We start from the raw sequence: 23,458 nt of genomic DNA, 5'->3' as shown, positions 1-23,458 counted from the left end.
AAAGACAACAGACACGCTGTATGAAGCAAAATAGATTTATTTTAATTGAACAATGGTAAAGTTGCAGGGCTACCCTTACGAAAAATAACCATGGTTTTATTATAGTAAAACTGTAGTAACCCATGGTTTTTTGGCGTATTGACTGCCATTTGTAAAACCACAGATTTACTACAAATACCATGGTTAAACTACACTGTAAAAAATTTCTTGTTGTTTTTACAAAAACTTTTTGGCAGCTGTGGTTGCCAGAATAATTTTGTAAAAATACAGAAAACTGTAAACACATTTACGTCAAAAACTGTTAATTTTACAATATAAAGCTGTAATTTACAAACAAGAAAATGTGAATATAAACCAGTAAATTCAACAACACACAAAATTAAATCTGTTTTGTACCTTGAAAATACTGACAACCACCATAATAATAAAGATGGTACTGTATAAGAGAAAGCCACATGAAGTATCAAAGCTCATCACAAGTAGCTTCACCACAAGCAGAAGTATATATTAACATATAGAAGGTGCACATTTATGGAAACACAAAACACCATCATGGTAACACACGTGATACTTAAATAATGCAAAAAACTTTCATTAAGCAACAGAAGATGTAACATAAAGCTCAAATGTACATAACTGATAACAAGAACTATTTAAAAACATGATTATTTAAACAAAATACTTTCAAACGTGGAGTGTCACGCAGGGAATTCTGGGAATATCAGTTTACAGTTTTAGACTGTAAATTATACATTGATTTGTTCTTTTTTTTACTTCTAAAAGCTGTATAATTAACAGAATTTTACTGTAAATTTACATTAAATGCTTTGTTAGATCTTTTACAGTTTTTCCCTGTATATAGTACGGGAACTTACTGTTAACCTATTATCAGTTTTTTTCCGTAGCGTTTTTACAAAATTTTACAGTTAAAATTACACATATTTTTTACAGTGTATGGTTAATATAGCAAAACCATGGTTAATTTGTGGTTACTATGGTTTAACTACAGTAACTATGGTTTTTTGGTTTTATTTGTAGTAAAACCATGGTTAATTTTCGTAAGGGTATTTTCGTGTGTGATTGTGTGTGTGTGTTTTTTGGCGTGTCCGCGTCTCTGGTTGTCAGCTGTGGTTAGTCGATGGCATTTCTTCCCATTGTCTTTTAACCTAAAACAACAAAATGAACACATTCAGTAGTGTTATGACTTTATATATCTAGGACTGTCGTTTATCCATTGACAAACGATTTGTAAAGACTGTTGACAGTTTGGATTTAGACCAAGCGGTCCGAAATGTAGCGGACATGCCTTTTTGCCGCATATAGGCGTCTCAGTGTGTATTTTTACCATATGGAAATTAAATATTTAAGTTTAATATCTGCCAGTATTATATACGTTTAATCATTTCAGCTTTACAAGCTAACGTTAGCTTAGAAAGTGTTCACATAGCCTAACCTCAGCAGCTGCGTGGGCCAACTTCAGCAAAGGTTTAAAAAGGTAAACTTGATCAAATGTAAGCATTAGGAGATAAACAGTAGTTAAGGTATCTATAATGTCTAATAATATAAAAGAATAAATACCTTTTTTGACCAAACAAAAGCGAAAACTCAAAGCCGTGTCTGAGGAAATCACCAGATGACCGTTAACTGTCATTAGTAGAGGTGGGCAGATCGATACTAATATCGATAATATCGATACCAACGTTGGTATCGGTATTGATCGATACCAACGGGAAAATATCGATACTTAAGTTTCAGTTTCTCTCGTTTTGCGACCTGGCCGTGTTTATCAAAATGCTGCTACTGTCACAGAGCAGAGCAAGCTCTCAAGAGTGCTGCTCGTGCTCGACACTGCTCTCCGCCCCTCTCCTGTGTTGTACCGTCACGTGACTCACCACTAGCGCTACCACCAGCAGTCAGGCGCGCGCACCGCTCAGCCGCGCATTTCTAACAGCAGTCAGTCAGAGGCGGAGAGAAAGAGGAGCGTTGTATGGCTGTATTTTCAGGCCGATCTACCCTTTTTGTGTTAGCTGTGAAAGGGATACTAGTTTCTATATTTAAACTACACATAGTGATGTGCACCAGACTTAATTATTTTTATTATTTATTATTTTATCAATAGCTGATTCTCCAAGAGCAGTGGATATTACAAGGCGCCTATCAGAAATGATTGTGAAGGACCTGCAGCCTCTTTCCATAGTGGAAGATGTCAGCTTCAGGAATTTTGTACAAGGAGAATTTGTTTTACATTGTGAAGTATGACTTTGTTTAAGAAAAAAAAATCCTGAAAAGAAGTGCACTAAAGAGGAGAAACATTTTTTTATTAACATGCTACTTGAAAAGAGAATTTGTTTTTACTTTTTTTTTATATTTGTGAAGTAATCATTTTGTAACTTTGTTTATTTAAAAAAAACAGAAGTAACCAAAAGTTGTTTCTGAACAAAAGCTTTTGTAGTACTGATTAATAACCCAAAATGCAAATCACAAAAACAAATTAAAAGTCATGAAAATTCATTTAGATTTAGGTTGAAGACGGATCCACCTTAATTATTAAAAAGTATTGGTATTGGTATCGGCGATACTGGCCCTGTATTTACTTGGTATCGGATCGATACCAAATCTAGCGGTATCGCACACCTCTAGTCATTAGCGGCTGAGCGTTGCCATGGATACATGCCGCGTGCCCTAAAGTGACGTCATTCGGTCATGTGCTCATTTGATCGACTGCTGCTTGGATCCTATCTCCAGTGTGGCTATATTACTTTTTTATTAGAGCTCCATGTAGTGTAGCAGTCTTAAATGCAATCACTAAAATAATTTATTTCCTAAATAACTTTTCTTGTCGTCTTACCAACAGTTTATATATACAATACAAGTTTATTTATATAGCACAAATAAACAATTTAATACGTAAATGAAAATAATTTATTAATTTGTCTTACCTGTGTTATTTTTCACTTTTTTTTCTTCATGTTTTCCTTGGCATTCACTCTATAACATTCTAGTAGAGCTCCTGGGATGCAAACATATTTTCTTCATTCATGCATAAACCGAATTGTAGCTCTGTTCAATTATATTATTGAAAGTTTATATCATCATGATTAAGCATCATGATTTTGATGTTTAAATACTGAAAACAGACTCCTGATTTAATGACATTTTTCATTACAGAAGTTACTCCTATTTTCTTTTTCCAGAAATGAAAATTAATTAATTTAACATTAACTTTATTTTACAATGTATTCAAATCTATATAGTAAAAAAAAAAAAAAAAAAAAAAAAAAAAAATATATATATATATATATATCAATCAGCAAATCAAAACATTTTTTTTTTTTTTTGCAATCTGTTATCATTACAGTTTTGTTTTAGGCAAAAATACCCTTTAAAATCCAATATGAGTTGATTTTGTCAACTCTCTTTGTCTGAGTTGCAAGGTGTCAGGTCCAGTGTTGGGAAGGTTACTTTGGAAATGTTATAGGTTACAGATTACAAATTAAATTATTTAAAATGTAATATGTAGTGTCACTGTTTCAAGTGACTTTAAGTAATGTAACTGATTACATTTGATTACTTTTTGATTACTTTTTGATTACTTTTCTAAATTTCTATTGTTTTCAAATGTTGATTATTTTGAATCATTTAAAGCAGGCAGGGTTAATGTTACAGTGGTACTCAACACTGATTACTCTCAGATTTTAGAATCCTTCTTCACTTGAATTAAGACTATAATTTAATTGTAAAGTACAACCACCTCAAAATAGGACTTTAGCAGCTCTTTTTACTTTGCAATATTTTTTAGGTTAAATACAGATTTAAAATCATAAGATATAGTTTAATAGCTATGATACTGTTTTTGAAATCAAATCTTTGCATAGCTATGACAGGAAACATTGGCATCTAACAATGCTTTGGAAAAAAAGGCAGTTAATCTAAAAATAAAATTAAATAAATAAATAATTTACATAAACCAAAATAGGAAATAAAACAGTTATGGAATAAGCATGTGTCATATTCTGTGTCTTCAACTCCAGAAACATTGGTGTCTCATATTTTAAATATGTATGTGTGAAAATATTCAAATGTAACTCCCTTTGTAATCATTAACAATATCATAATTAACTGTGATTTAATTACATTTTACATTACATTAACAAATTGCTACATTTATTTTGCAATAGTTACATGTAACTAGTTACTGCCCAGCACTGGTCAGGTCTGATGATAAAAGATAAAGGACTGCATTTTTCAAGTGTTGGAATGGAAATGGCAGATGAGGGACGAAACAGGGACGTTCAAACTGTCTCATATGGCGGGTGGAATGTGACAGGATTACCTGCCGAAGTCGACAGTCGTGTACTTTTGCGTGTCATAAGAGTACGTCGCCTCAACAGACGCGTGATCAGTACGCCGCCTCAACAGACGCGTGATCAGTACGCCGCCTCAACAGACGCGTGATCAGTACGCCGCCTCAACTGACGCGTGATCAGTACGCCGCCTCAACTGACGTCACCTCAACAGACGCGTGATAAGTAAACCGCCTCAACTGACTGTGACACAAAATACCTCAAATAGAGTTAAATTAAATAATTTTTTGGTTTTACATTATTTTACTACAAATTATACACCATCAACAGAGCTGAAAATTAGTTGTATTTTCACAATAACATCAACATAAATTCACACACATTAATTATTAAACATTATTCTGATTTGTGCCATTCTGAGGTTTTACTTTTGATATATTGGTTATGTTAATAATTTTACTTAACACTCTGTTACGGTTCTCAGTTTGTCCTGTTTTCAGAGTCATGTCGACCATAAAATGTGCATATCAACCATTGAGCTAAATAATTTTGGTCAATAGAAGGTAATGAAAAGGTATTTTAATAAAATTGTTAAAGAAGTGTATTAAAAATTCAGGTGCATTTTGAAACACTTTAAATTGGGCTGTCACTAACGATTATTTTGTTAAATGAGCAATCTACTGATGATTTTTTTTTTTTTTTGTAATACAGAAAAGACTTGAAATATTTGCTTAAACTGTAAATCTTTAAAAGTAGACTTAAAATATCTGTAACGATGAGGCAATAATTGGTTTAAATAAAACATTAAAAGCGAGTAATCATATGGTTACACTGAACACTGTTAAAATACATAAAGGAATGTTCATCTAAACAATAAACGTATGTACAATATGTAATGTAAATGCCTATAGAGGGCGCCAGCAGCCTAAGTGATTGAGCAAGTTTGCATATTTAGATCTATATTGATGTAATCTTGTGTTGGCGTTTTATATATATATATATATATATATATATATATATATATATATATATATATATATATATATATATATATATATATATATATATTTCATATATATGAATGTTTTCAACATTTTAAGTCAACAGATGAACTTTGCAGATGAGTTTGTTGACTGAGCTGCAAGAGATGTGTTCCACATAACAGTGAAACAATGAATATTATTGGAAACATATTGGTACAATTCAGAAAAATGCAGGCTTTACAAAATGTTTAGCCACAAACTATGCTGATATAGCGAGAAATTCACTTCGACAAGAAATATCCACACATTGGAGGATAAAAAAAAAATCTTAAAGGATTTTTAAAATTAAAAATCTAAAGTCTCAAAGTCTTAAAGGAATGGGGATCTTCATGTTGATCAAACTTTTTTTTAGAATAATGTATGGAGACGCAAATATTTAGCATGTCCCTTAAATATGTAACTTTTGGCCTGTAGGATAAACAATGATTTCACTAAAATTTAACATTTAATTTACAACTAATTTTTCAGTTTTATGGCATCCCTTTTCCAGTTACATTTTTTTTCCGTCTTTTTGCAATTGACATTATTTCAAGCCACTGTTTATACTGCTTGCTCATTTTCAGAAATAAAAGTACAATTAGTAATGATAAATCAGCATTGCTGTGTTATTGTATGTTGTGAGAAGTTTTCTGTGTCTTAAATTCATTAATGACAAACGCATTTGAAGTTTTGGGTTATTACAATACTAATCTAAAAATGTGAATAAAATTCAGAGTACATTTTGATTGGTATCAAACATTTAATTTGAAGACTTAAAAGACAACGTCAAACATTTCGAATTCAACAGAAAAAAAAAAAAGAACAAGTATATATATATATATATATATATATATATATATATATATATATATGTATATATATATATATATATATATATATATATATATATATATATATATATATATATATAAAAAACAGAACAAGCCTTTTGATGACAATGCCTTTTATATATATATCACTTTATGAAAACACCTATTGTAAACGTACCTGGATGTAAGAGTCATCATTTTGTCACACAGAGTAGGCTACAATATCCTTTGTCTGACACATCCATTTCAAGTCAGTCAGTCTGTATTAATGAACAGGTGACCTGAATCAGGTGTGTTTAATTAAGGAGACATGCATATTGTGCAGTGATGGGGGTCCTCCAGGAATGTTCTTAAGAACCATTGTGCTGTCTGCATACATTTACAAAATAACAAGAATGTGTTTGCTAATTATATATTGTAGTTTACTTTATATCATAATAGGCTACTATTTGTCTATTCTTTTTTTTTAAGTTCTGTGCTTCAGAGATAAATTGTGTTACTATGTATATTGATGTGCTTAAAAAATTGTATTAATTGTTTGGCAAATGCAGGTGTGTTTGACTAGGGTTGGAGCTAATTCTGCATGCCAGGTGCACTCCATTCATTGGTTATCCCTAGGCCTGGTTCTTAGTCCTGGTCATGTGGACCCTCTGCTATGCACATTTTGCATGTCTCTCTTATTTAACACTCCCGATTCAGTTCATTAGCTTGGTAAAAGAGAGCTCCGTGAACTGAACTGAGTGTGTAAGATAAGGGAGATATAAAAATTAAAGACAAATGGGGTCTTCCAGACTTTTACCAGTGATAGATGCAAAAAGCTAACATTTCTCATTGGATGGGGGTTTATCAGGTATGGGTAACTGGAATGTGTGAGGGTACACAGACATGGAGGCTTTATATTGGCATTGTACAGAGATGCATACTGCCATCAAGATTACATCTTTCATGAGAAGTCCATGGTTATTAGACCAAGACAATTCCAGCTCTCATTCTGCATGTGCTACAGAAGCACGGTAGACAGAGTGAATGTTCAGTCCAGATCTGTCTGAATATTGAACATGTGTGACCGATCATGAAAAGGACATTCAGGCAATGATGACCACAGACTGATGAGCAGCTGAAGAAGAAACAATTATTATCCTCGATTTACAAACAATTGAACACTGAAATTAAAAGGAAAGTTGACGTGACACAGTGTGAAACGTGTTTCTGTCCCATTTATCTTATATTTACAGATTACTGTTTATTTAGTCAGTGAAAACATTGAAAATTTTGTTTGCAGTTTTGTCAATCAAATAAATATTAAATATGGGTTTCTATGTAATCCTATCGAGATGTTTTATGTCTTGAGGTCTATAAAAGTTAAAAATAATAATGATAAATATAAATTTCAAAGCATTCTATGTACTGTAATTATAAACTATACTGTCAGTTTACCATAGTTATCCAAATTAAGTAAATCATTCGCGTTTTTTTTTTAAATTCATAAGAATAAAAACTTCTTATATTTGGGTTAAAATCAATCCCATGGCGTCATCTAGTGGACAAAATTAATATCACTGCCTTAGCGTCCCAAATATGATAAATTAATAAAATTAAGCATGTTTGCTTAGAACGACTTTGTTCTCGATGCCATTTAATGTTAAAGATCGAATGTCTAATGAATATCTATTATAAATACAACTTTATTTCTGTTAAAATTACACTCTTCTATGTCAAGATCACAAGGAAACAAGAAAGAAATGTAATTCAAGCAGAAATCATGCATTTCCTCTCAGTTTTTCCCTACTGTTTGTAGCATCCAAGCAAACTGAACATTAATGTGCTTGTACTTCACTTCAACACCAACTTAACAGATAAACATAATTTATCAAACATAAAATAGACTTTATGCAGTTATTATTATGCACTGTTACCACGTTTTGGGAAATATCTTAAAAACAACCTGTTACAAATGCATCTACTGTAATGCAAACCTTACATTTCGTGTAAAGCAAAGTATACTGAGACGATGTATATATCAGGCGTCTTGTGAGGCGGCGTATATTGAGACGGCGTATATATCAGGCGTCTTGTGAGGCGGCGTATATTGAGACGGCGTATATATCAGGCGTCATCTAAGGCAACGTAGCTAGGTTCAGACGTACTGAGAACACGTACTATTTTTGTTAAATTTCTTACGTACGCCGTCGTCACGTCGCCGCCTATGATTGGTTCCAACAGTGACGTCGCCGCGACGTCGCCGCGGGTCTGTCGTCTGCCCTCCCATTCAATCCCATTCAAAAATGAACACGGACTGACGGCGACGGAAGGGTCGACTGCTCCTTCTCCTTCTCCTGCTAAGGCTTAGATGTATCACAAAATGCACGCCATAGTCTCAGGCGAATGTCCTCCGAACGTCCGCCAGCGGACCAAATCCGGACGTCCTCCGAACGTCCGCCGAACGTCCGCCAGCGAACGTCAAACGCGGACCAAATCCGGACGTCCTCAGAACGTACGCCGAACGTCCGCCAGCGAACGTCAAAAGCGGACCAAATCCGGACGTCCCCCGAACGTCCGCCGAACGTCCGCCAGCGAACGTTATAAATCGGACGTACTGCGGACCTAAGCGGAAGTTCGGAACGTCCGGGGGACGTCCCCTGTTTGCTGGGTACGCACACACTCGCGTCGCTGAAGCTCACCGGCGCCATCTTGTGCACCTAGCCCATTGAAGCCCAGCGTCCATTGACTTCAATGGGGCTGCTTTGAACGGTTTTTTTCAGCGCTTCGAAACTAGACGGTCATTGGATAAACGCTGCGATTATGTCCCGCCCACGGACGCTCAGCGTCTCTGGGGGTGAATGGGGAGTGGGCTGGCCCGGACTCCGAGCTTCTGCGTGATGATTGGAGGGTCTGTCGAAAGACTGTATCTCCTTTTGACTGACAGCGATTCTGTACTATAAGGAATCACTGAAGCTATTCGCGCTCAGTCCCATCGCGGATTTCTCAAGTTCAGTCGAAATAAAAACTGCTGCAACCTATTTCTTTGATATTTGCTTGGCGAAATTGCTTGATTTTCATCATACATTTCACACAATTATACACCACATTCCTTGTTTCAGTTTTACAGAGTTTAATATATTTTTTAGATCGTTCATTCATTCATTCATATAACGTAGGCTAGGCTAGCGTCGTGGGTGAAACTGCGCACGATGGCAGACGGTGCTAATATTGTCGACCTGATTTTTGGCGAAGCCATTTGAAAGTGTTCCTTACGAGGAAAAACTTAGAATTAAACAGCAGGGCAGATCAACACCTAAGATTGATTTAGTGCAAAAGATAGGGAAAAATAACAGGTCTTTTCAGCTCTCCTGGTATGATAAAGTTAGCTGGCTGACTGGGAGTGGTGTGACAAATAAAATGTACTGCTGGCCATGCCTCATGAAACCATCTCACGGATGTGTTGTTTGGTCAAAGGGGTTTGGAGATCTGTCTAACTTTGACAGGGCATATGAAAGACATGAAAAGAGCAATGAACATGTGAGTGCATGTGCAAGATTAAGTTGCATGGGCAGGATCATGGTTGAGCATGTAATAAATGAAGGTGCTCGCATTCAAGTGGCTAAACATAATGAAATAGTCAAACAAAACAGGGCCTTTCTAAACCACCTTATTGATGTGACATCCTTGCTTGGCCGGCAGGAGCTGTCATTTAGGGGACATGATGAGAGTAGTGAATCATCCAACAAGGGGAATTCCAGGGAGTTCACAGAAACATTAGCTAAATATGACTCTGTCCTGTCCACACAATTCGAGTCCTCAACTGTGTTTTCTGGTATGTCCCATACTATTCAAAATGATTTGATCTCTGCTCTTTCAGCCACAGTTTCTGATCAGATCAGAGATGAAATTCAGTATGCTCCCTTTTTTGGATGGCAGGTGGATGAAACAACTGATATATCCTGCCGTGCCCAACTCTCTGTCATTGTTCGCTATGTGGATAGTTCAGGTAAAATTCAGGAGCGCTTTATTGGATTTTTTGATGTTTCGGGGGGGGAGAGCTACATCTGCAGGTGTAGAAAGGAGCTTCTCCTGTTTAAAGCGACTCAAGTCCTACACCCGAAACACAATTGGCCAAGGCCGTTTAAGCAGCCTAGCTCTGCTGGCCATTGAGAGGACACTGGTCAAGTCACTTGAAAAGACTCCTATTTGGTACGACAGGGTCACAGACCATTTTCTTGAAAAGGAACGCAGGGCAGAATTTACTTTTAAATAAATAGACAATTTTATGATGTAGGACGAAAATGAGCTTCCCCTCTCTGACAGACCAGTAGCCTGTTGTATACATACTGTAAAATGTGTTGCTTTTGTCAGACACACAGTTTAAATTATATCGATTATCTGAACCTTACAATTCATTTAAAAAAATGAAAAAGTCACAATTATTTTTCATACAGTGCTTTTAGCCAAACCATTTTTTTTTTACCCCAAATGTCAAACTTTTTACATATTTTTCAGTCATAAACAAACTAATAAACTCTGACCTGCTTTCATGGTCTTGTTTTGAACTACTGTTTCAGTGGTTTCATTTGTCAACAAATGTTTTTGTTTGTTTGTCTGTTTGCTTTAAATGTAAAATTTGTTGCATAAAAACTAAAAAATTATTTTCATTTACAGCAGAAGGACCACAGAAAGGCAGTGCAGCTTCAAATTGACCATGATGATGATGAGACACTCCTCCTTTTTGATCATTAAGGCTTTTATAATTTGTTAAAACTAAATGAATAGAATAGAACAAAATGAACAAAAATTGAAATTAATTGAAATGCTTTATTTTAATTATTAACAATTTTGTTGATTAAATATTTGAAAATAATTAATCTTGATTAGTTATTAGTGTGGAAAATGTCACTGACTAAATGCTGAATAAATACTATATGTTTATGATCATCACTTGATGTTTCCTGAGACTCAGGTTGGTAAAAAGTAAAGAACAGTACTAAATAAGTATCATGATAGAAATTGAAATCTGAGACTATGTTTCTTATCAGAAGTAATAAAGAACAAAGCCTGTTGTAAATATTGGATGGCAGCCCGGATATAAAAAAAAAAAATTGTAACATTTTGTTCATGCATCAGATAAAAACAGCATTGACCAAAAGATACATTTTAGATTTAAGAATCAGTAAAATTTTCAGTTCATCAAAAGGAAGATCTATTAAGACTGGGAAATCAATAGTGTCAACCTACCAGAAGCCTTTTTAGAAAACACAAGGCATAAGGCTCATGAAGTATGACAGGTAATCTACAGGGCTGGATTTCACAATTCAATTAATCATAGAGAGTACAATAATCTAAGCAAGCATAATGTATGACTTAAATATGACTTCATATCATCATGATGAAAATGTATGTCGTTAAAAAAACAAATGATGTAATTTGATGTACAACATACACATTATAATTTTTCAATTTTATTTTGAAAATTTAAAGGGTCACACAGACTTCAAGAAGGCTCGGGAGATTCAGTTTGAAGAGGCAGCAAAGAGTGAAGTAAGTTAATATCAAAAAGTTTTTTGGGAATGTGTGACTTTATAATAAATTACATTTTCAATTAAATGTAATGTACATTTACATTTTCACAGCCTTTGGTCCTTCTACTGAAATGTAAGCAACATTAATAAGTTAAACTGGATGATGATGATGCCAGTGCAGACTTAGGATGAGGAATAAGATGAAGAGGAGGAAATAAGACTAGGTAAGTCATACTAAAACAAGAGACAGACAGATAGATAGATAGATAGATAGATAGATAGATAGATAGATAGATAGATAGATATGACAGATTTTCTATTCCATCTTCTAGTTTCTAAGACATCCAGAGTGCACTAGAAGAACTCTTTCCAGAGGAACACAGGGAGCTGTGAAGTCTAATTTTTTCAGCAAAACACTGCACCAACCCTCAATATAAAGATCAAGAGTGAAGTGTCAGTCTACAGAGGTTTCAGAAGACCCTGCCCTCTCGTGGTGGGGTAAAAGAAAACTATTTTTCTCTTTCTTGTACAAAAACTGCTGATTAACATTTTGGGTGTGATAAATAATAAAGAAGAGACAGAAATATCTATATTGCTCTATTTACATATCTTTAAAATTTAGCTTCTGGTAGTGAAGCAGAATTAAAGCATATCAACACCAGATATTTGCTCATCCCTCACACAACGCATTTTCTTTTCTGCAAATAAATAAATGCTATACCTACGTATAAACGTACATACCAAATAAAATGAATGCATAAACAATAATAAAGTGTTTGTGTGTGTATTATTGTTCAATTTATAAATTATTATAAATGATAGTTAATAAATATGTAATGTTCTAAATGTGCTGATTTGGTATGTGAGCAAATTAACACTGAATACATGAATAAAGTGTGTTAGTTAATTTCTATTATAACTTGCATTGCAGAAAAGTATTTGTCAATTGTCTCTAATTGTTATCAACTAAAAAAAAAAACTATTTAAATTCCCCATAACCATTAAAATCTGTAGAAATTATGTGTTTTCTTTTTTAAAAGCAGTGAATTAAATTTTATAACTTTATCTGGTATGTCTATGGACAGTGAGATTACGTCTTCACAATGTGTCAGTTTGGTCATTGGGACGTACTCACCACTTTCTGACAACGTACCACTGTGACGTCTCCACGACGGATATGGGAATCACAAAGTTACGTCGCTGGAACGTTATTTGGTACGTCGCTGTGACGAATATGGTCCGGTGAGGCGACGTCTTCACAACGTGCAAGTTTGGTCATTAGCACATACTCATCACGTTCCAGCAACGTACCACCATAACGTCGCCACGACGGATATGGGAATCACAAAGTTACGTCGCTGGAACGTTATATAGTACGTCGCTGCGACCAATATGGTACTTTATAGTAACGTCCTCACAACGTGCCAGCTTGGTAGTTAGGACGTTCTCATCACGTTCCAGCGACGTTCCACTATAATGTCGCCACGACGGATATTGGAATCACAAAGTTACGTCACTGGAACGTTATATGGTACGTCGCTGCGACGAATATGGTCTGGTCCAGTTACGTCGTCATGACGTAACTGTGTTAGCTGGGCAATTACTACTTTTCCAAATTACACTTTAAAAAATGTCCTGTATTCATATTTACAGCACCATTTAACTTGCTGTACATTTATTTACAATACTTTATTACTGTAAAACAATGTTTTTGTTCTTTTCTCCATTTATATATTTTAACACAATACAAATATTACTTTACTCTGAAATTTACTCAAATTTGTTTTCCACTTCTACAAATTATTGCAATGCAACTGGTCTCAGTAAAAACTATCAAAAGACTGTTTAACTTATTTTATTGATTTAATTGTTAAATTGTAATACTTGAAATAAAATGTTAATATTCTTGCAGATTGTACTTTCAGTTTTCCAAAAACATTTCATTTATACTTAAAAGTATTAAGAGCATTTTAAAACAACAGATTCAGTCATAAGAACAATCTTAAAAATGTACAAATTCAGAAAACTCCTGTGTAGAATGTATTTGCTCTTAGTAGCTTAATAGTTTTCCCAGCTGAGATCCATAAACTCCTTAACGAAGGAGGATACATGAAGGTTCAGGCCAGATTTCTTCCTTTGCACCATCTTCCCACTTCTTTTGCTGACCTGGAACTTTGAGCAGCACTTGCCGTTGTCAGGGTTAATCCTCAAAATGAACCTTTAGATAACAGAAAAATAATTATAATTAATTGTTAGATCATTTGATTTGTAAAAATGTCTAACAACACAACCAAATACTCACAACACAACCAAATACAGAAATGCGCTGCAAATGGACCAGAACACAATGGAAATATTTCCAGGGGACCCCAATAAGTGACTAACCCGGATGGGGCATGTTTAGTGCTCAATGTCATCTCTGTTTGTTTTTCTTGCAAAACATACAGAGATGACATGTTTAGGACATAGACTTGTATACAATATACAAAATGTAAAAAGAACATGAGGGTAAAATATTAATCTATACAGGAGTAATATTGTAAAAAAAAATAATGTTATGTTCAAATAAGTTTCATAGGTAAGAAGTGTAAGGTAATGTCCAAAGATGAAACAGCAATTTTTAAATTTGAGACACTCACACACAGATACACAGCAAAATCTCCAGTGTTAATTTAACACTCTGAGTGTGGACTCATATAGAGAAGGGTCTGTCTGCAGACTGCAAGACGGGGGCGTAACTTGAAGTGGGCGTAACTTGAAGTAGGAGGCGTAACTTGAAGTTGTTCAAATCACACAGAACCACGCGAGATGTCAAAACGAGACTTTGTCGGGATGCGTTCGAAACCGCATACCCTTTAATTAGGCACTTAATTTCAATAAGTACTAATTTAACGAGCGCTAAAAGAGTACATAGCTACTCTACAGCCTAAATGCGTATGTATGAAGTATGAATGCAAATTGCATATCATCATCCGCTATGTTGATCATGTGACCTACAAAGTTAAAACAAGCACAAAAACGTAAAAGACATAAGTGACAGGTTTAATTATTGTATCTGTAATTATCTTGATAATGAAGAACATGTTTCAGAAACGGCTGCCTTTTTATTTTGTGATCGTAGTATAGCCAATACTGTTGATTTAAATTTTTTATATTTTTAATTCCACTAATGTGATCAAGTGTTATCCTTAAAGTATTTTTTTATAATTTGAAAACCCAAAATCATTATCTCTTGAATATTTTTTTCAATTATTTTACGTGAAAAATGTTTTCTTGTATAGTATCTCATTCTATGATGAAAACATTATTATTTTTTTGTTTATTTACTGTTTTATGGCATTATGATTGTTTATTGTTAGATACAACCGTCTTACCATGATCTTTTATGAAATAATTTGGCAATAATAATAAAAAAGAGGGTCAGGTGCACTAACTCCTCACAGCGACTCTGCAATATCTGCACAAAGGCTACGTCGATCAATACTTAAAAATGTAAGTATTACTACTTGAAAATTAACATAACCCCATAATGAAATGCATCTTTTGCCCACCACTTTTGCTCAACACTTACCATGCAATAATAACGATAAATGCCAACCAATAATTATATATATATATTTTTTTTTAAACGACATTTTAGTAAAACAAGCAAAATGTATTTTTATTTGTGACATAGCTATACATATATATATATATATACTGGTTAAATAAATGCAGTCGATGTGAATACATCCATTTTCAGTCAAGCAATTAATACATGAATGGATAAAATATTTATATGTTATTTACTGACAACAAAAAACATGTCTAAATTATTAAAATAATGTATAAAAGTTAGCATCGCAATAAATGTATACATGTACAAGTCAACAACACATAATACAAAGCTTCATTCAAACTTATTGTTCTAACAATCATGTATTTACAGATGGTGAACCCAACATCCTCAAAACATACTTTTGTAGTGGGCTAAACCACTGAAGTGGTTCAAATTTATAAATAAATTATACATTTATCCAAAGTGACTTACAGTGCATTCAGACTAACAGTTTTCACCTAACATGTGTTCCCTGGTATTCGAACCCACAACCTTGCACTGCTAATGCAATGCTCTACCACTTGAGCCACAGAAACACCAGTGTGTCCTTTAGCAAGGCTTTTCTCCAGGTTGATCAGGGGATTGTAGGCCCCTGTAATAAGAGCACTGTCAATCACTTCAGATAAAAGCTCCATCACATTTTTTGATGATGCTTTTGAAGCTTCTGAAAGTCAGCCGTCATTGTTTAAACATTAACCAGCTGAATAAACTTTACCAAAATCAAAAAAGAAGACACCACAGAAGCATCTGGTCCTGATGAGACAGGAAGAGCTAGAGTGATGGAGCGTCTCATCTGTGACTCTCGACAAAAATACACATACACAATACAAAAAGTCATTACATTATTCTTTTGTTTCAGGTTTTACCTCTTTTTCACCTTTCCTTGCAGGTCCTGCTCCACCACAAAATATCTGCAGCAAATGCACAGAAATAAAGAATAAGAAAGGAGGTGTAATAGTTGTTAATTACATTAATTAAAATAAAATACAACTTACGATGTAAAATGTTTCATTTATTTTTGTAGTGTACTTACACAAATCCTTTGATGGCAGCATTCCTTCATCAGTTACTCTACAGCAGATAAACACATGTGTCTCATCTGTCCCTGTAACATCCAGACAAGAGTCAGTCTCCTCTGTCATATATCTGTGATATACTGCATTTACATGTTGAGTTAATAATTGATGTAACTCACTTTTTATCCAACACAAATGTTCCTTAAATTATCAATATTGCAAATGGACAAATAAAATAGATAACTTATGTTTAGTTACTTTATGTAGATTTGTTTGTTTACATGACTCACACTCGTCTATTACATTGTTGACAAAAGTGAATTCTACATAATATCACACACACATCACTCAGACACCTGTTTCAAAAAATAAGATTCTCACCGTTGTCTCTCACAGCAAGCTGTCATATTCGTCTTCTTTCCAGTTTAACGGCGGTTGGCATCCAGCTTATTGGTACAATACCGCCCTCTTCTGTTCCGGAGTGTGGGTCAGATAAGACGTTTTCCTACTAAAACGTACACTCTCACATTGTCCCCTAACATTAATATTTACACACAAATCATGCTTTAACCCTCTGGAGTCTAAGGGTATTTTTGGGGCCTTGAGAAGTTTTGTTATGGCCTGACATTTGTGCTTTTTTCAGTTTCTTATAAATATCTAAATGGGTAAAGTCTAATATCACTGTAATCAGCACAAACTGGGCTATAATAATATGTGAAACCCATGCATGTACATGATTGTATTTTTGAGAAAAAAAATGTTATGCATGGTTAGTGAAAAACTAAAAATGTTAAATCACTTGAATAAGGGAATAAAACACATACATAAAATTGGTTGCCGGAAAAGTTGAGAACTGGAGCTTGTAGCCTAGAATTTTTCTTTCTGAATGATGTGAAAATCATCTTGTTTACTCACTCACAGAAAACAATATATTGATTTAAATTTTCTAAAACACTTTTTGTTGGTAAAAGTCATATGCGAGTAGGCGTCAACTATCATGAATATCATTGTGATTTACACCTGAGAAGACAAAGGCCTGCATAATGAGCTGCATAATGAGCCTCTCATTCAACTGTGCCACTGTGAGGGAGGACTTACAAGAAAGAGAACAAAATAAAAGTATATAATTTTATGTTTGTAGTTTATTAAGAATATATTTAATTATCCCACAACATAATTTAATATCCACTTGGGGGAGCAGTTAAACAGTTTATTAGGAACAATCAAAGCTGACTTTCAAATTTTTTGGCATCCTTTCTCTAGTCACACAATCCTTCAGAAATCCTTTTAACAATCTTATTTTCTACCAAATAAACCCCATTTATTATCATTATTATTATTATTATTATTATTATTATTATTATTATTAATGTTGAAAAGAGCTGATAATATTTTTCAGGTTTTTTTAGGGGGAATAAATCGAAAGAACTGCATTGTTTTTACATTTGTTAGAGTTATCTCTATTTGTCACATTTATATTATTTACATCAAGCTTTTGAATGGTAGTATTGTATATTGTTATTGAAACTTCATAATGTTTCACTTGATTATACATTTAGTCAGGAATTATAGTTTGGAAAAAGTATTTGGAAAAAGTCTAACTAGTAAAATGTTTACACGTTATGTGAAAACTAGTACAAATAAATAAAGAGAGACTTACTCTGTTTATGATCTCTGCTGAATAAAGTGCTTCATTCTTTTTTCTGAGGAAATCCATTTCTCAAATCCTCAACCACATCACATCTTTTTGGGGTGAATTATGTCTTAGTCCTCTCATCGCGAAGCAAACAGTAAAATAAAATAAAAACTCGAAGAACAGTCTGGCTGCTTTTTCTTCTGTGTGGGCGTATTCAAGCCGCGCGCTTCAGTTTGAATCTGAATAGCGCGTTCAGCGCGGGGGCGTGGTCACATTAAATATAATGAGCGGAGATATGAAAAATAGACATCGCGTTGTTTTCATATGGATTACTTTATCTCAGAATATTTGTTTTCGGCAGCACTTGTTTAGTTTAAAAGTAGACATTCCAGGCTTTCTATAGATATCTCTCTCATGTCTCTTCGTTGAGTATTCACGGAGTTACAGTTCATTTTAATGAAATGTTTGTACATGACGATCAGCGGAGACAAAGACTGTAGACAGCGCACCTTGTTTGTTATCTTTATTTTATAAGTGCACAAAGGTTTTTTGTTATTATGTCTGTATCCAAAAAAAACTAGACCCTTTACAGATTCGATTGATGTATTGCTCTTATCTGTACGATTAAAACTGAGAGTGTAATTTAAGTTCTTTTCGGGGTTATCAGGTGAAAATGACTCAAAACGCATATATGCGTTAATCGACTCGAAAGGGTTAAAACCTGCCTAAAACCCCTGCCTCCCTTAAAACGTAATTAATATTCTACTCGGTGCCGCCATATTGCCAACAACTTATTGTTTTGAGGTCTCGCGTGGTTCTGTGTGATTTGTACAACTTCTAGTTACGCCTCCTACATCAAGTTACGCCCCCGTCTTGCAGTCTGCAGACGTACACGCTTGCTCATATAGGGTGCTTTCACACCTGCCTCATTTAGTTCGGTTGAATCGTACCAGAGGTCATTTCCCCCTTTGGTGCGGTTCGATTGGGCAGGTGTGAAAGCAGCAATCGCACTCGGGTGCGGACTAAAAGCGGACCAAACAAGCATACCGAGACCTGCTTGAGGAGGTGGTCTCGGTACGCTTTCAAACTAACTCTGGAGCGGTTAGTTTGTGGTGAAAACGTGATCCGACCTCGAACAGACCCAACTACAAAAAGTACTGATCATTTTTGGACTAAACCAGCTGCCGCCTGCCGTAGTCAGCTGCGTTGTGCATTATGGGATGAGGAAGTGTTTGTTGACAGTTTGCACTTTAGCATGGCAGCTCGTGGACAAACTTGGAGTAGTGAAGAGGTGCAGCTTCATAGAAATTTGGTCAGATGACCTTGAGCATGTCAGAGTTAAGAAGAATTAATGCACGCCTCAGCTTGAAGTTACGAGCGATTCCCGCTCGCCGTTTGCAGTGCATTAGAACTAGGGCTGGGCGATATATCTAACGATATGATCATGAGCATCTAATCAGTAAAGCTGCTTCCGTGATCACCGCTAAAATCTCCATCACTGTAGTAGACTGGGTTTCTCATGGTTGGGGTTCTCAGGTTGTTAAATGCTGTGATGTGATTGGTTCTTAAGGTCACGTGACTCAGTGAAAACGGGAAGCTCGGTAGTGAGCTGCTGAGCTGTGTGTGTTCTTATGCGGCTGTTCTCTGGCAGTTTTATTCAGTAAAGTACTGAGTTATTACAACCACCATCTTCAGTGTTTTACTCGGACCCCAAGATATTACATTGGCGACGAGGATGGCGCTAATAGGACGAGTGGAAGAGTTCAAGGAGTCGCGGGAGGATTTCGCTTCCTACCTGGAGAGATTTGAACTATGGCTACTAGCAAACGAAATAAAAACAGAAAAACAGGTCAGTGTATTCTTAGCGTGCATTGGACCAGAAACTTATGGACTGCTGAAGAACTTGGTAATACCGCAGAAGCCCGCCGAAATGACTTATAAAGAGTTGACGGACACATTGAAATCACATTATCAGCCGAAGCCTTTGGTCATAGCGGAGAGATTCCGTTTTCAAAAACGTGATCAAAAAGAAGGAGAGTCAGTGACGGAGTACATAGTGGCAATAAGACAATTGTCGAAGGATTGTGAATATGGGACTCACTTAGATGACGCATTGAGAGATCGCCTTGTGAGTGGACTGTCTGCTGAATCGATTCAAAGAAAATTACTGGCGGAAAGAGAGCTGACGTTTGCCCGTGCATGTGAGATAGCGTTGACAATGGAGATGGCGTCGAAGAATTCTCTTGAAATCTTGGGAAAAGTACAGGCTGCAGCTGTAAATCAAGTTTTTAAATCATATCCTGGAAGCAAAGGACAACGCCAGTTTAGACATGGAAATGAGAATCCAAAACTGAAAAATTATCAGGAAGGGGACAGCGAACAGAGATGCTACCGTTGTGGGGGAGGGGGACACTCACCTCAGGAATGCCGGTTTAAAAATGAGAAATGTCATGCGTGCTCCAAGACAGGGCATATTTCCAGAGCATGTCGGAATAGAAGACAGACTGCCAAGGCCCAGTACGTGGAAAGGGAGGATCACAATGTAGACAGTGAAGATGACTCGGTTTTTACAGTTTACATGGCATCCAGTGGGGATGGAGGCATTAAAGTTAATGTGAAAGTGTGTGAACAGGACATTAGTATGCAGTTGGATACTGGTGCGGCAGTGTCTCTGGCATCTGAAGTGTTGCACCAAAATAAGTTTCCACATTTACCCATTGAAAAGTCCAACATCAGATTAAAAGCGTACTCAGGAGAAATAATTCCCCTTCTTGGCTGTGTTCAGGCACCAGTACAGTACGGGGACCAGAAAGCTACATTGCCTCTCATCATAGTGAAAGGAAATAGGCCGGCTCTGTTTGGCCGAAATTGGTTGGAGAAGCTGAAGCTGGACTGGAGGAATATTTTCACAGTCGAAAAAGAAATGAAACACGCTGACCCGGACTTACAAGCAGTACTGCAGCGCCACTCTGTGGTGTTTTCGGAGAAGGTCAGTGCCATAGAGGAGTTCAGAGCAACAGTAAGAATGCAGCCGGATGCGCAGCCAGTCTTTTGCAAAGCCCGGCCGGTGCCGTATTCATTGAAAGAGGCGGTGGAAAAAGAGCTGGATAGGTTAGAAAAAGAGGGAATAGTTTCCAAAGTGGATCGTAGCAAATGGGGGGCCCCGATCGTAGTGGTACCGAAGGCCGATAAATCCATCCGCATCTGTGGGGATTACAAGGTCACGATAAATAAGCAGCTGGAAGTAGAGACTTATCCCCTGCCCAATACTGAGGATTTATTTGCGACTCTAGCAGGAGGAAAGTGTTTCTCAAAGTTAGATCTTTCTCATGCTTACCAGCAGTTGAGATTGGACAAAGACTCTGAAGAGTATTTAACCATTAATACTCACAGAGGACTGTACCGCTACCATCGTCTCAGCTATGGGGTTGCCAGCGCACCGTCAATTTTTCAATCAGTGATGGACCAGATTCTACAAGGACAAGAAGGTGTGACTTGTTTTCTAGATGACATCTTGATCACAGCCGACACAAAAGCCTTGCACTTAAAAAGGCTGGATGCAGTGCTGAGCGCTCTTGCACGCTATGGTTTGAGAGCAAAGTTGGCCAAGTGCAGATTTCTACAGTCAAGTGTAGAGTATTTGGGGCATCGGATAGATCAGGAAGGCCTGCACCCCACACAGCACAAAGTGGAGGCTATTGTAAATGCCCCAAAGCCCACAAATGTGTTTGAGTTGCGTGCTTATTTGGGGCTGTTGAACTATTATGGCCGTTTTCTGAGAAACTTGTCTAGTGTGCTACAGCCATTGCACACTCTGCTAAAAAAAGAGGAAAAATGGAGCTGGACACCTGCATGTGAGGAAGCCTTCAAGAAAGGTAAAGAGATGTTGCTGAGCAGCACAGTTCTGGTACATTATGACACAGAGAAGCCATTGAGATTGGCATGTGACGCATCCCCGTACGGGGTGGGGGCAGTCATTTCTCATGTGATGGACAATGGGGATGAGAGACCAGTTGCGTTCGCCTCGCGTACTCTTACGGAGGCTGAGCAAAAGTATGCGCAAATAGAAAAAGAGGCGCTGGCAATCATTTATGGAGTGAAGAAATTTCACAAGTATCTATATGGGCGCAAATTTACTCTCATCACTGATCACAAACCGTTGCTGGAAATTTTGGGGCCAAAATCAGCTGTGCCTACATTGGCAGCTTTGCGCATGCAGCGCTGGGCGTTGATTCTCATGGCTTACAGTTATGAGCTAGAATACAAAAAGTCATCGGACCACCTTAATGCTGACGCGATGTCCAGACTTCCCATGACCGGGTTGGACAACACAGCACAAGAATCCAACATTTTCTACTTCTCACACGTGGAAGAGTTGCCAGTAACAGCTCAGGACATAAAAGTAGGCACCAGTAGAGATCCGTTGCTGAGCAAGGTTTGGAGCTTCACCATGAATGGATGGCCTAACTACCTGAATGATGAAAGCCTGAAACCGTACTTTCTGAGGAGGCATGAGCTGTCAGCCGATCAAGGTTGTGTTTTGTGGGGTCTCAGAGTCATTGTTCCTCAAAGGCACCGGCTGCAGATTCTCAAAGATCTGCACCATGAACACCCCGGCATCTGTAAGATGAAGGCCCTAGCTCGCAGCTATGTATGGTGGCCAGGGTTGGATGGCGAGATTGAGAACTTGGTCCAAAACTGTGCTGTGTGTCAGGCCGTGCAGAATGTACCTGCAGTGGCACCGCTCCATCCCTGGCGGTGGCCTGCCAGAGTGTGGCAGAGAATCCATCTGGACTTCGCGGAGAAGGATAGACAGTACTACCTGGTGATAGTGGACAGTCATTCTAAATGGTTGGAGGTTTTCCACATGACCTCCACAACGTCAAGCCGAACCATAGAGGTGTTGCGCAACCTATTTGCTGCATATGGTCTTCCGGAAGAGGTCGTGTCGGATAATGGACCCCAGTTTGCCTCCGCAGAATTCAAACAGTTCCTTGACAAAAATGGGGTAAAACAAACTTTGGTACCACCACCCATCATCGAATGGAGCAGCTGAGAGATCGGTGCAAATATTGAAGCGGGCTCTTGTGAAGCAGGTTCTAGACGCCAGTGGACAGCCCAGCATCTCGCTGCAGCACAGGCTGTCAAACTTTCTGCTCATGTATAGGGCTACACCGCACTCAGTCACAGGTCGCTCTCCAGCTGAGCTGTTTTTAAAGAGAGAGATTCGCACCCGGTTCAGTCTTTTGAGACCAGATCTGTCGAGCACTATGGAGCATCAGCAGGCAAAACAAAAGCTGTATCATGACAAAGAGAGACTGAAATTGAGAGAGTTTCAGGAAAACGACCAAGTTCGAGTGAAAAATTTCAGGGGAGGAGAAGAGAAATGGACTGCCGCGACTGTCATAAAGCGCTTGGGTCCTGTGACATACCGTGTCTGGGAAGGAAACAGACAGCGGTCAGTTCATGTGGACCACATGTTGGGAAGAAAAGGAGACCTCAAGGAACGGGAGTCATGTGCACTTTTTGAGGGCCGAGA

The 23,458-nt window shown here is 36.9% G+C and overlaps 1 long non-coding RNA gene across 1 annotated transcript; it reads right to left on the bottom strand.

Moving 5' to 3' along the window:
* Positions 1-21: 21 nt before the first annotated feature.
* Positions 22-3,259, bottom strand: LOC127987179 (uncharacterized). Its single transcript, XR_008161090.1, has 2 exons — positions 2,940-3,259; positions 22-1,166 (listed from the first exon to the last, which is right to left on the bottom strand). It is a non-coding gene; the product is annotated as an uncharacterized LOC127987179 (long non-coding RNA).
* Positions 3,260-23,458: the final 20,199 nt, after the last annotated feature.

The sequence above is a fragment of the Carassius gibelio genome, chromosome B22 (assembly GCF_023724105.1).
Source record: "Carassius gibelio isolate Cgi1373 ecotype wild population from Czech Republic chromosome B22, carGib1.2-hapl.c, whole genome shotgun sequence".
Lineage (NCBI taxonomy): Eukaryota > Metazoa > Chordata > Actinopteri > Cypriniformes > Cyprinidae > Carassius > Carassius gibelio.
This window is presented reverse-complemented; position numbering and strand designations above follow the sequence as displayed.